This window comes from Bombus fervidus, unplaced genomic scaffold (genome assembly GCF_041682495.2).
Source record: "Bombus fervidus isolate BK054 unplaced genomic scaffold, iyBomFerv1 scaffold0129, whole genome shotgun sequence".
Taxonomy (NCBI): Eukaryota; Metazoa; Arthropoda; class Insecta; order Hymenoptera; family Apidae; genus Bombus; species Bombus fervidus.
In genome coordinates, this window is record NW_027212691.1 from 7501 (window position 1) to 20000 (window position 12500).

Here is a 12500-nt window from a genome sequence, read left to right on the forward strand (position 1 = left end):
TCGGTTTCTTTGCTCTGTACCAACGACGAAAACGCACGGGAACTCACGCAAGTGGAAAAGCGAGCGCGAGACGTACACAACGGGGTGAATTTATTACTCGGGGACTGGACGACCGGCGATACGTTAGGATGCGCGGTCCAGCGATAGACGACGAAGAGACATGGGATGACCAACGATCTCTTTTTCTCTAATACTCGGAGCGCCGAATCGCCTTAAAGCAAAAAAAAATCACACGCGCGTACGTCGTACGTACGGCGCGTGTATACCTCGTCTCTAATCAAGTTTCGTTAGTCTTTCTCGAGCCTCGCCAAAGAGGATCGTTCTCTTCCTCTGCGCGATCTCTCCGTGCCAATGTCAGAGATTATTCTCTTTCGCACGACGACGAAAACGACTATTTTCGACGATCCGAACAACTTTGTAACGGACTCACATGCACATCTTAAAATCGAGTACAGAAACGTTGCGCAACACCGTGAGCTTTTCTCTTCTTCGTCACCCTTAAATATAGCCGATCGTAGACGCACGCTAGATCGTAACACACTTTTCGTTGATTTCCGACGAACGTGGCTTTGGGCCAGGCGCGCGGGCAGAGAGATACGCGACCGACGGGGAAAAATTCGTCCCGATACATGTACGCGTACTCTCCGATCTCCGCGCAACGCTGGGGATCATCTCCCTAAGTCATCAGCGTTCGAAGAAATCTCGTGTGTCCGTTCCCGGATCTACGGCTTTCTCTGGGTTCGCGAAGAACAGAAAAAAGCACAGAGGATGAAAAACGCAACGACGACCCATCGATGCGACGGTCCTCGTTGTCTTCTCGTCAGTCGTCTCGCGCCTGCAGAATACATCTCTGCCGCACGAACAGACGGAGTGGGTATTCGATCCCTGGGGCTGTACGAGTAAAAACATCTTGATGAAAAGACGGTTGTGTTTCTTTAAGGCACACAGTTTTTCGTTACGCCACCAAGTTTAGGTTTAGGTTTTAATATCTTGGTTCTCTTTTCTCTCCTCTCTCGACTGACTTTGTTCAAAAATATTTTTGCTTTCTCTCAGTCTCGCCAAAAATTCATTTAAGACGACGTCGGGGGCGCGGTCATTCGTGCTTATCGAAGACTAACAAAACGTAGCAGAGGCTGATACAAAAAGAAAAAAAAAATCGGCCACGAAGAAAACTCGCTCTGTGTATCTCGATAACCGCGTCGACGACGACGGTTCTCTCCGCGCTCTTTTAATTCGTATCCTTCTTCTTGCGCTTCGTCCGACTCAGAAACGTTCGTAAAACACGAACGACGGCGGGTTGTCAAGCCAAGAAGGGACAGAGAAGAGACGGAGGTAGTTTTGCGAGTCTCCCGTGAACGCGATAGATTTTTCATATATATTTGTATCGAGAGCATGCGTACGCCGGTCTCCACACGATCCAGCGACGAACGCCGACGAACGTCCAACAATCGCTCGTACGTCGCGTACGAGCCCTCGACCGCTCTTTAATTCGTATTCTTTTGCTTGGCGCTCGTCCTCCGACTCAGAAACGTTCGTTTAAAGATAAAACGAACGACGGCGGGCTGTCGACGAGGCAAGAAAGAACAGAGAGATACGGACCGAGAGCAACGATACGCAACGCAAGCAGTCTTAGGTTTACGTGAGCAACCCTCAGCCAGGCGTGGTCCAGGAATTGTATCCGTGGACCGCAATGTGCGTTCGAAATGTCGATGTTCATGTGTCCTGCAGTTCACACGTTGACGCGCAATTAGCTGCGTTCTTCATCGACCCACGAGCCAAGTGATCCACCGTTCAGGGTAATCGTTTATGCATGGATTTTTGTTTGTGTACTCAGGTTTTTGTACTCTTATTCTCGGTTCGAAAGAAGCCGATATCCGACAAACGTCCGACCAACGGGAATCGAACGCGCGGAAGTCGCCATATGATTGACGACACGAAAATACGTTCGAAAACGAAATCGGACGGACTGCGCGACGACACACGCAGCCCGCCGACCGGGCGTAAAGTGCATTATAATATATAACAACCAACGAGATCGAAGCTCCGTTCGTCAGGAAACGACGGGGATATAACACCCGATTCTGAATCCTCTGTACAGCACACGATCTCGCGAAGAAAGCGCACGGTGGCTAGCCCATGATATATATATATGTTCGTTCCTCTCGTCCAGTTATTCGAAGCAAACAGCCGATATGCATCTCCATCGTTCGGGTAAAAAAAAATCGATGGGACGCGCACGGTCGTAGTCTTCCTCGCGCGGTCGTTTCTTCCCGATAGCCAGAAGCAGAGTTTGAAAAACTCTAGCGACGGAACGAGGCATTAGACTCTCGACAACGAGGATACAGACACGGCCGGCGGTCCCCTCTGAATCGACTTCGGTGGTTCAGGTAAAAATAAAAAAAATCGATGGGACGCGCACGGTCGTCCTTCCTCTTCCTCGCGCGCGGTCTATTCTTCCCGATAGCCAGAAGCAGAGTTTGAAAAACTCTAGCGACGGAACGAGGCATTAGACTCGCGACAACGAAGATAGAGAGACGGCCGGCGGTCCCCTCTGAATCCACTTTGGTCGCTCAGGTAAAAATAAAAAAAAATTCGAAAGGGACGCGCACGGTCGTCCTTCCTCTTCCTCGCGCGGTCTTTTCTTCCCGATAGCCAGAAGCAGAGTTTGAAAAACTCTAGCGACGGAACGAGGCATTAGACTCTCGACAACGAGGATAGAGAGACGGCCGGCGGTCCCCTCCGAACGGATGGCGACAACGACGACTAAAGCGCGAAAAATCGCGACGAAAAGGAACGCATCTCCGTTCAGGTGTATGTGTGTGCGTGCGTTTAAAAAAAATTCGATGGGACTCGCAGCCATCGGCCTCGCGCGGTCGTTTCTTCCCGATAGCCAGAAGCAGAGTTTGAAAAACTCTAGCGACGGAACGAGGCATATGACTCACGACAACGAGGATATGGACAGGCGGTCCCCTCTGAACGGGTCGACGAGACGATGGTAAAAGAGACGAACCGGACGAAACTTCCGTCGATCAGGTAAAAATAAAAAAAAATTCGATGGGACGCGCACGGTCGTCGTCGTCGTCTTCCTCGCGCGGTCGTTTCTTCCCGATAGCCAGAAGCAGAGTTTGAAAAACTCTAGCGACGGAACGAGGCATATGACTCACGACAACGAGGATAGAGAGACGGCCGGCGGTCCCCTCTGAATCGACTTCGGTGGTTCAGGTAAAAATAAAAAAAATCGATGGGACGCGCACGGTCGTCGTTCCTCTTCCTCGCGCGCGGTCTATTCTTCCCGATAGCCAGAAGCAGAGTTTGAAAAACTCTAGCGACGGAACGAGGCATTAGACTCGCGAGGATAGAGAGACGGCCGGCGGTCCCCTCCGAACCAACTTCGTCTAGTTAAGAATCGTTATACTCTTTACCATCACTCGCACTGGTATATATCTTTTCGGGCCAACATCCACGCAATGCGTTTTCGTTCTAGGTTACCCGATCCACGAGTACGAACGTACAACGTGGTTTCGTTTTGTCGAACATCGTATATCGTTCGCCGTTGAAACGAACGACAACGAAACGACATAGGAAGAACGAACGCCCTTTGGGTAGGAAGCACGTTTCGAGGAACGACGAGAGTTTGGAGAGACGCGCGAGATAGCTGGAGACGCGCAGATATAGGTATCCATGGATCTTCGAAGAGAACCTTCGAAGATATATAATTCGGTATCCTATTTTTCTGCGGCTCGCTATTCGCGTTCTTTCGCTCTCGTCGACGACTCGTTATAGACGCTTCGTTCGATCCCAAAGAGCAGTCTTCCTTATGTCCCGTTGCTAGGAGGTGAGGCCTACGCAACGCAACTACGAAATATAGAAGAGGTAGTGAGCAGTGATCTCTCCGACACGAGGCACTTTAGAGATTTTAGTTTATATATTATATTGTTCGTTCGTTGGATTTCCACGATGCAAATACGAAATACGAGATCGTGACGGCGGGTCTTTCTGTGTACGACCTCACGCAGGCGCCTCGATCGCATTTCTCATTACACGTGGTTTCCACTGTAACTTTTAGTTTTTTCGATATGTGTTCAGCTCAAGTTCCCTCACATATCGTTATTATTATTATTATTATTATTATTAATAGTAGCGGTTTCGTGTTATAGGATTCGGAGACGGCGGGTCTTTCTGTGTACGACCTCACGCAAGCGCCTCGAGAATCTTTTTAAGTTTTCCGTGTGTTATATTATTCGGAGACGGCGGGTCTTTCTGTTTACGACCTCACGCAGGCGCCTCGAGAATATTTTTAAGTTTTTCGTTTGTTATAATATTATTCGGAGACGGCGGGTCTTTCTGTGTACGACCTCACGCAGGCGCCTCGAATTATTCGTGTAAAAGTATATCTCTTCATCCCGATGATCGAGAGAGAGTGCCACACTCTTCGTATAGTTTCGTAACTGGAGCGTCTCCCACCTCCTTATTGTAAAAAATTTGGCTTTTGTCAAAGTATATAGCTTGTTAATACGTCGTATATACTTTGTGTCGATATAGGAGGAGTACGGCTCCTTACCGACGATATTATATATATTTTATTATACAGTGTTCAAGTCAAATATATTCTTTGTGTTTTTGTATTTTTCGTTAATGATCCTTCCGCAGGTTCACCTACGGAAACCTTGTTACGACTTTTACTTCCTCTAAATGATCAAGTTTGGTCATCTTCCCGGTAACATCGGCAATGCTTATCACATTGGCCGCGCACCAGTCCGAAGACCTCACTAAATCATTCAATCGGTAGTAGCGACGGGCGGTGTGTACAAAGGGCAGGGACGTAATCAACGCGAGCTTATGACTCGCGCTTACTGGGAATTCCTCGTTCATGGGGAATAATTGCAAGCCCCAATCCCTAGCACGAAGGAGGTTCAGCGGGTTACCCGGGCCTTTCGGCCAGGGAAAACACGCTGATTCCTTCAGTGTAGCGCGCGTGCGGCCCAGAACATCTAAGGGCATCACAGACCTGTTATTGCTCAATCTCGTGCGGCTAGAAGCCGCCTGTTCCTCTAAGAAGATTTGTTTGTACGTTGGTAGTAAAAACCCGCCGACCGAAGCCGGGGGCCTTCGAGATACCATAATTTACGTCTATTTAGCAGGCTAGAGTCTCGTTCGTTATCGGAATTAACCAGACAAATCGCTCCACCAACTAAGAACGGCCATGCACCACCACCCACCGAATCAAGAAAGAGCTATCAATCTGTCAATCCTTCCGGTGTCCGGGCCTGGTGAGGTTTCCCGTGTTGAGTCAAATTAAGCCGCAGGCTCCACTCCTGGTGGTGCCCTTCCGTCAATTCCTTTAAGTTTCAGCTTTGCAACCATACTTCCCCCGGAACCCAAAAGCTTTGGTTTCCCGGAAGCTGCCCGCCGAGTCATCGGAGGAACTTCGGCGGATCGCTGGCTGGCATCGTTTATGGTTAGAACTAGGGCGGTATCTGATCGCCTTCGAACCTCTAACTTTCGTTCTTGATTAATGAAAACATTTTTGGCAAATGCTTTCGCTTCTGTCCGTCTTGCGACGATCCAAGAATTTCACCTCTAACGTCGCAATACGAATGCCCCCATCTGTCCCTATTAATCATTACCTCGGGGCTCCGAAAACCAACAAAATAGAACCGAGGTCCTATTCCATTATTCCATGCACACAGTATTCAGGCGAAGGTAGCCTGCTTTAAGCACTCTAATTTGTTCAAAGTAAACGTATCGGCCCACCTCGACACTCAGTGAAGAGCACCGCGATGGGATATTAGTTGGACCGCCCCGCGAGGAGCTAAGCCCACCGATAGGACGTACCACATAATGCCAGTTAAACACCGCGAGCGGTGAACCGACACTGTGACACACAGATTCAACTACGAGCTTTTTAACCGCAACAACTTTAATATACGCTATTGGAGCTGGAATTACCGCGGCTGCTGGCACCAGACTTGCCCTCCAATTGGTCCTCGTTAAAGGATTTAAAGTGTACTCATTCCGATTACGGGGCCTCGGATGAGTCCCGTATCGTTATTTTTCGTCACTACCTCCCCGTGCCGGGAGTGGGTAATTTGCGCGCCTGCTGCCTTCCTTGGATGTGGTAGCTGTTTCTCAGGCTCCCTCTCCGGAATCGAACCCTGATTCCCCGTTACCCGTTACAACCATGGTAGGCGCAGAACCTACCATCGACAGTTGATAAGGCAGACATTTGAAAGATGCGTCGCCGGTGCTAGATGACCATGCGATCAGCACAAAGTTATTCAGAGTCACCAAAACAAACGATGGACGAACGGACGAGCCATCCGCCACCGATTGGTTTTGATCTAATAAAAGCATTCGTACCATCTCTGGTACGAATCTGTTTGCATGTATTAGCTCTAGAATTACCACAGTTATCCAAGTAAGTTTAAGTATGATCTAAGAAACCATAACTGATTTAATGAGCCATTCGCGGTTTCACCTTAATGCGGCATGTACTGAGACATGCATGGCTTAATCTTTGAGACAAGCATATGACTACTGGCAGGATCAACCAGGGAACTTTGTATTTTATATATATATTATATATTAGAGTCAAAAGACTCTCTTTTTAAAATAGCCTCAGAGTGTCGTAGGTGGGTCCGTAACACCGTACGACGAGACTTTTCGTTCTTAGTGAACGTTCGACGACACCCTTTTAATTCCCGTTGTAACGTCGAACGCCACTACTCTCTCTCATTTCGCCACTCTCTCTTTACTTTCTTTCGTTCGTTTGATTGTTTGTGTGGAATATTTTAAGATCATTCTGTTCATAGGATCATTCTGTAAGAATGGTTTGTTGGTTGAACGAATATGCCTTAGCGGTAAAAAGCACGTAAACTGCATGCTGAACGTACCGTCCTCGTAAGAAACATATTCGTTCGTTCTTTTGATATTCTCCAATCAGAAAGAACGCACTTCCTAAAAGGTAGTACGCTCCCCATTAGCCTTTCGTATGTTTAAAACGTACTGCGTACGCTATAACATAAGTTTTGGAACGGTCTCTGCCGAACCAGCATGAATTGATACTCAGTTAGTAACAAGCACACTGCCCTAACTTTTTTTAAAGTTAGTGCGAGCATACAGGATCCAGCTTCCCGACTAAGGGGAACCTTGCCACGTTATTTGGTCATTACGTCCAGGACAGCGACCCGCGGCGCAGCAGTGTAGAGAAAGAGTCGATACGAGAACGAAGGAACAGTCGAGAAATAGTAAAAAAGTTCACTAAGACTCGAGGAGCGGTGACTGAATTCTCAACCGAGGCCGTAGAATAGCCACGCGCTCGACGCTGTTCCGTCCGGACCGTCCGACTCGACGTGTCTCTTATAGATACCAAAGCGCCGGCCGGACGGTCGGCGCCGGCCGGGCCAGCGGCCGGGCGCTTACCATGTAAAACCTCCGTTAGAGCGTACCGTCGGACTTAGTCTCTGAAACGCTCGACCACTTTTTTCGAATAAACTACCCTTAGAAAACATCCTATCGTCGAGATATTTTAACGCACCGCTTATTTTAATATTTCAAACGAGTTTTTATCGAAAAATTTAATTTTTTTTTTTTTTTCAAAATCGCATCAGTAAACCACCTCTTTTAACGAATACGGACAAAAACCACGTTCTTAATCGATTAGAACACGTTAAAACAACGAGAAATATGCAAAAAAATATATACCTTGCAACGTTAATTAACGAAAAAATTAAACAAATATCGCAGTCGTGTCAGTTCGACGGACACTAATTTTTTAAAAAATTCGAAAAAAACGTTTAATCCAGTTGTATTTAATAGAGATATAACCGTTTCTGCAAAAATATTTATACCTTATAACGCTTTTTAACGAAATAACTCGAAATAAGCTTTTCGGACTTTTCCGCCGGCCGAAATTTTTCTAAGTCCCAACGTACCGTCGGACTTAGTCTCTGAAACGCTCGACCACTTTGTTCCAATAAAGTACCCTTATAAAACGTCCTATCGTCGAGATATTTTAACGCACCGCTTATTTTAATATTTTAAACGAGTTTTTATCGAAAAATTTAATTTTTTTTTTTTTTTTCAAAATCGCATCAGTAAACCACCTCTTTTAACGAATACGGACAAAAACCACGTTCTTAATCGATTAGAACACGTTGAAACAACGAGAAATATGCAAAAAAATATATACCTTGCAACGTTAATTAACGAAATAATTAAACAAATATCGCAGTCGTGTCAGTTCGTCGAACACAAATTTTTTAAAAAATTCGAAAAAACGTTTAATCCAGTTGTATTTAATAGAGATATAACCGTTTCCGCAAAAATATTTATACCTTATAACGCTTTTTAACGAAATAACTCGAAATAAGTATTTCGGACTTTTCCGCCGGCCGAAATTTTTCTAAGTCCCAACGTACCGGTCCAGAATGAGACAAAGTTCCAAAGGCCCGGTCGTATCCGTCCGTTTTTTTTTAACCTTCCACGGACGAAATAAACGTTTAATCCCGACGTAAAATACAATAATATAGCGATTTATATAAAAATATTCATACCTCATAACGCTTTTTAACGAAATAACTCGAAAAAACTTTTCGGTCCGAAATTTTTCTAAGTCCCTACGTACCGCTCGAGAATGCGACTAAGTTCCAACGTCCCGGGCGCGATCATACTTTTTTTATATAACTTTTCAGCGACGAAATAAATGCTTAATCCCGATGTAAAACGTCATTTTAAAGCGATTTATGCAAGAATATTCGCACCTTATAACGCTTTTAAGCGAAATAATTCAAAAAAACCTTTCGAATAAAAAATTTTTTTTTAACGTTTTCGGGACCAAATAAACGTTTAATCCCGACGTAAAATATAATAATACAACGATTTATATAAAAATATTAATACCTCATAACGCTTTTTAACGAAATAACTCGAAAAAACTTTTCGGTCGAAAATTTTTCTAAGTCCCTACGTACCGGTGGAGAGTATGACCAAGTCCGACGGGCCGAGTCGCGTCGGTCCACTATTTTTTTTTAACGTTTTCGGGACCAAATAAACGTTTAATCCCGACGTAAAATATAATAATATAGCGATTTATATAAAAATATTCGTACCTTATAACGCTTTTTAACGAAATAACTCGAAAAAACTTTTCGGTCGAAAATTTTTCTAAGTCCCTACGTACCGGTGGAGAGTATGACCAAGTCCGACGGGCCGAGTCGCGTCGGTCCACTATTTTTCTTTAACGTTTTCGGGACCAAATAAACGTTTAATCCCGACGTAAAATATAATAATATAGCGATTTATATAAAAATATTCGTACCTTATAACGCTTTTTAACGAAATAACTCGAAAAAACTTTTCGGTCGAAAATTTTTCTAAGTCCCTACGTACCGGTGGAGAGTATGACCAAGTCCGACGGGCCGAGTCGCGTCGGTCCACTATTTTTTTTTAACGTTTTCGGGACCAAATAAACGTTTAATCCCGACGTAAAATATAATAATATAGCGATTTATATAAAAATATTCATACCTTATAACACTTTTAAGCGAAATAACTCGAAAAAACTTTTCGGTCGAAAATTTTTCTAAGTCCCTACGTACCGGTGGAGAGTATGACCAAGTCCGACGGGCCGAGTCGCGTCGGTCCACTATTTTTTTTTAACGTTTTCGGGACCAAATAAACGTTTAATCCCGACGTAAAATATAATAATATAGCGATTTATATAAAAATATTCATACCTTATAACACTTTTAAGCGAAATAACTCGAAAAAACTTTTCGGTCGAAAATTTTTCTAAGTCCCTACGTACCGGTGGAGAGTATGACCAAGTCCGACGGGCCGAGTCGCGTCGGTCCACTATTTTTCTTTAACGTTTTCGGGACCAAATAAACGTTTAATCCCGACGTAAAATATAATAATATAGCGATTTATATAAAAATATTCATACCTTATAACACTTTTAAGCGAAATAACTCGAAAAAACTTTTCGGTCGAAAATTTTTCTAAGTCCCTACGTACCGGTGGAGAGTATGACAAAGTCCGACGGGCCGAGTCGCGTCGGTCCACTATTTTTTTTTAACGTTTTCGGGACCAAATAAACGTTTAATCCCGACGTAAAACTTAATAACATTCCCATTTATATAAAAATATTCGTACCTCATAACGCTTTTTAACGAAATAACTCGAAAAAACTTTTCGGTCCGAAATTTTTCTAAGTCCCTACGTACCGCTCGAGAATGCGACTAAGTTCCAACGTCCCGGGCGCGATCGTACTTTTTTTATATAACTTTCCAGCGACGAAATAAACGCTTAATCCCGATGTAAAACGTCATTTTAAAGCGATTTATGCACAAATATTAGCACCTTGTAACGCTTTTAAGCGAAAAAATTCGAAAAAACGGTTCGATTAAAAAATTTTTTTTAAAGTTCTCGGGACGAAATAAACGCTTAATCCCGACGTAGAAATACATAATATTCCCATTTATATAAAAATATTCATACCTCGTAACGCTTTTAAGCGAGATAACTCGAAATAACTTTTCGGTCCGAAATTTTTCTAAGTCCCTACGTACCGGCCGGGGGATCGACGAAGTGCCAACCTCCCGGTCATGTCGGTCCGGAGGGGGCAATTTTTTAAAAAAATAAAACGAAATCGTTACGTTCGACTAGAATTCGTCGAACCATAACGATTTCTATAAAAATATTCATACCTCGTAACGCTTTTAAGCGAAATAACTCGAAATAACGTTTCGGTCCGAAATTTTTCTAAGTCCCAACGTACCGCTCGAGAATGCGACTAAGTTCCAACGTCTCGGGCGCGATCGTAAATTTTTTACGGCACCTTTCGGGGACGAAATAAACGCTTAATCCCGATGTAAAACGTCATTTTAAAGCGATTTATGCAAGAATATTCGCACCTTATAACGCTTTTAAGCGAAAAAATTCGAAAAAACGGTTCGATTAAAAATTTTTTTTTAACGTTGTCGGGACGAAATAAACGCTTAATCCCGACGTAGAAATACGTAATATTGCTATTTATGTAAAAATATATACGCATCATAACGCTTTTAAGCGAGATAACTCGAAATAACTTTTCGGTCCGGAATTTTTCTAAGTCCCTACGTCCCGGCCGGGGGATCGACGAAGTGCCAACCGCCCGGTCATGTCGGTCCGGAGGGGGCAATTTTTTAAAAAAATAAAACGAAATCGTTACGTTCGACTAGAATTCGTCGAACCATAACGATTTCTATAAAAATATTCATACCTCGTAACGCTTTTTAACGAAATAACTCGAAAAAACTTTTCGGTCCGAAATTTTTCTAAGTCCCAACGTACCGGTCGAGAATGCGACTAAGTTCCAACGTCCCGGGCGCGATCATACTTTTTTTATATAACTTTCCAGCGACGAAATAAACGCTTAATCCCGACGTAAAACGTCATTCTAGTAACGCTTTAAGCGAAAAATTCGAAAAAACGGTTCGATTAAAAAATTTTTTTTTAAAGTTCTCGGGACGAAATAAACGCTTAATCCGACGTAGAAATACATAATATTGCCATTTATATAAAAATATTCATACCTCGTAACGCTTTTTAGCGAGATAACTCGAAATAACTTTTTGGACCGGAATTTTTCTAAGTCCCTACGTACCGGCCGGGGGATCGACGAAGTGCCAACCGCCCGGTCATGTCGGTCCGGAGGGGGCAATTTTTTAAAAAATAAAACGAAATCGTTACAGTCGACTAGAATTCGTCGAACCATTACGATTTCTATAAAATATTCATACCTTATAACGCTTTTAAGCGAAATAACTCGAAATAACTTTTCGGTCGAAAATTTTTCTAAGTCCCTACGTACCGGTCGAGAATGCGACTAAGTTCCAACGTCCCGGGCGCGATCATACTTTTTTTATATAACTTTCCAGCGACGAAATAAACGCTTAATCCCGATGTAAAACGTCATTCTAAAGCGATTTATGCACAAATATTAGCACCTTGTAACGCTTTTAAGCGAAAAATTCGAAAAACGGTTCGATTAAAAATTTTTTTTTAACGTTCTCGGGACGAAATAAACGCTTAATCCCGACGTAGGAATACATGATATTCCCATTTATGTAAAAATATATACGCATCACAACGCTTTTAAGCGAAATAACTGGAAATAACCGTTCGGTACGAAAATTTTTCAAAGTCAGACGGGCTCTCGAGCGTTGCTCGCTCGCTGCGCTCGCTCGAAAAAAAAACTAGCCCAACCCAAAACCAATCCCTTTTTCGCGTTCGTTCCTCGATTTCTCTTGAAATCGGAGAAACTCGCGGGATCGGTTTTGGGTTGGGCTAGTATAAGTTCGAGCGAGCCGCAGCGAGCGAGCAACGATCGCGACCGTTACTTCGTACGTCCACGGTATATTTTCGTTACGTTAATTTTTCGTTACTTTCGTCTCGTTTCTTGGATCGATCGAGAGCGGTTTGGTCGATGGTGAAAGAAGGAAAAACGAGAGAACGAA

The 12500-nt window shown here is 43.9% G+C and overlaps 2 non-coding genes across 2 annotated transcripts; both read right to left on the bottom strand.

Moving 5' to 3' along the window:
• Nucleotides 1-1644: 1644 nt before the first annotated feature.
• On the bottom strand, nucleotides 1645-1799 carry LOC139997635 (5.8S ribosomal RNA). Its single transcript, XR_011802986.1, has one exon. It is a non-coding gene; the product is annotated as a 5.8S ribosomal RNA (ribosomal RNA).
• A 2834-nt stretch (nucleotides 1800-4633) lies between these two features.
• LOC139997637 (small subunit ribosomal RNA) lies at nucleotides 4634-6557 on the bottom strand. The gene has a single exon (XR_011802989.1). It is a non-coding gene; the product is annotated as a small subunit ribosomal RNA (ribosomal RNA).
• Nucleotides 6558-12500: the final 5943 nt, after the last annotated feature.